This window comes from Tamandua tetradactyla, chromosome 14, assembly GCF_023851605.1.
Source record: "Tamandua tetradactyla isolate mTamTet1 chromosome 14, mTamTet1.pri, whole genome shotgun sequence".
In the NCBI taxonomy this organism is placed as follows: Eukaryota; Metazoa; Chordata; class Mammalia; order Pilosa; family Myrmecophagidae; genus Tamandua; species Tamandua tetradactyla.
In genome coordinates this window covers 25,953,111-25,955,486 of record NC_135340.1, presented here as the reverse complement: position 1 = coordinate 25,955,486, position 2,376 = coordinate 25,953,111, and the positions used below count along the sequence as shown (strand labels likewise).

At 35.8% G+C, this 2,376-nt stretch overlaps 1 pseudogene; it reads left to right on the top strand.

The window, feature by feature from the left end:
* The first annotated feature begins 835 nt into the window (after positions 1-835).
* Positions 836-1,183, top strand: LOC143655264 (large ribosomal subunit protein eL34 pseudogene; annotated as a pseudogene).
* The last annotated feature ends 1,193 nt before the right edge of the window (positions 1,184-2,376 follow it).

The window sequence follows — 2,376 nt, the reverse complement described above, 5'->3', positions numbered from 1 at the left end:
CAATGCAACTGTTTCAGTAAACACATTGGCCACACAGTGGTATGAGTTTGGGAATAGAGTAGCAGCAGCAGGAGAAAGGCAGGATAAATGGATTAAAGTTTTAGAATAGAAAACAGAGAGGGAGAACAAAGGTGAGCAAAGGAGAAATATAGCCCAGCATTTCTCATTGCAGAGTAGCCAGAAACAACTTTGTACATATGGTCTTAGAAAGAGAATGTAGAAGGAAATGTGAGTAATGGAGTAATGTTCCAGTGCTAGAGTACTGAGGCTGGAATTTAGCACCTACTTTCAGATCCCCAAGCTGTGTATCTTGCTCAGACTATTCGACAACATAGGCCATTTTTCTCACCGATTGTCTTGAGTGAAAAATGACAATAGGTATAATAAAAACATCTATTTTATGCATGCTATAAATTCAAAAATAGATGTAAGGGAAGAAAATTAATTGGCACAGTGCACCCAACAAAAGAGAACTATTATTATTAAAATAGCATAAAATCATTGCATGACTTGTAGCTTAAAAAGAAAGTGAGGACAAAACCCAGAGACACTGGAGCAGGACTGAAACACTGACTTTGCCACCCTTAAGTAGATGTAGTAGCCATATGGTAGTGGGTAAGAGCATGGACTCAAGAATAAAATTTCTTGACTCCCCTACCTAGCAGAAGACTTGTGGCAAGTTACTTATTCTATCTGTGCATCAGTTTACTCATCTGTATAATTAGAATTAAAAAGCAACGAGACAATTCCCTTTACAATTATCCGCCATCCGAGTGGTTGCAGGAGCTGGGCAGTCTTACGTACGGCCCTTTGAACTGGCGTGGGGGCATTCAAAATGGTCCAGCGTTTGACATCACATCAATACTGCTTCTAATAAAACTAGGCTGTCCCAGACCCCTGGCAATAGAATTGTGACCTTTATACCAAAAAGGTTGGGAAAGCACCAAAGTCTGCATGTGGTGTGTGCCCAGGCCGACTTTGGGGTGTCCGTGCTGTGAGGCCTAAGGTTCTTAAGAGGTTATCTAAGACCAAAAAGCATATCAGCAGAGCCGATGGTAGCTCCACGCATGCTGAATGTCTCTGTGACAGGATCAAGTGTGCTTTCCTGATAGAGGAGCAGAAAGTCATAGTAAAAGTGTTGAAGGCACAAGCACAGAGTCAGAAAGCTAAATTAAAAATATGAAGCTTTTTTGAATAATAAAAATCAAAGACTTAAAAAAAAACAGAAAAAATAAGAACAACATGGAGTTATTATGAGGATAAGATGAATTGCTCTCCAAGCTCTTAAAACAGTGCCTGGCTCTTAGCGTTAGAGAATTGCCTTCATAGTAACAAATAGAATATCAGTGCCTAGAGAAGCTCAATTGGTGATCAAAATTAAACAAATAGAAACTAAGAATGTTTTTAGTTGTCATTCTTATTCAGGATACTTAATAAGTTTATTTTTAAAGATGAGACAGCACGAAATTATTTATTCTTCAGCAATGATTTTAACTTTCAATTCATGGTCTCTAACCAAATGTCAACTGAATTAGAAATGACTAAGTTGGAATACCCTCTAATAAATTACACAGTATCCTGAATCAAGTTTGCTGTGTAGTTAGAATTAAATTATTTGAGAAATACTCCAGTAAATACTGGCTACCTTATTTTCCATATCAGATTACAGAGTCTCAAATTAATGGAGCAATTTTAATCCATTAGGTATAATAAAATAAAAGAGTAGAAGCTCCAGTATATTAAATGGATATGGTTATTATCTTAGAAATGGAAAGGGTCATGTTATGACTGGGGCATCTTAGAGTTACTCAACAAGATTTCAGAGAAGACATATATTTTCCCATGTTTCTCAAGAGAAAGAATTGGCTTTTCCCACCTTATTCCCAAAGTCACTGATACAGTTGACAATAAAATCCCAATTTCCTAACTTTAAGTTAGATACTTCATTTACTTAGCATCCCATCTTGAAGTAGCTCAGACCAGACAATGAAGTCTTCATATCTTATATGAGCTTCGTTTCCATTATATTGCCCTCTAAATGATCTACAGATGTCACCAAAAAAATTATAAACAATTAAGATGTGAGTCAGTTTGATTTGCTCAACAGTGTTATGCTTGATTGCAAAGGAAATCTCTAGAATTATAACACTGTTGACTTTTTATCCTTATTTGATTCATTACTTATTCAAATCCTATTATATGCCTGAAAGATTTAAATTTTTAAAAACTGGTCACAATTCAACAAGAAAAAATTAAAATTAGCCTGGTTGTTTCAGTGAAAGAGATAGTAATAACCCCACATAACACAACTCACTATTACAAAAATTGATATATTCAACAGACCAATGCTTTCCTCACAAAACTTAAAAGCAACAA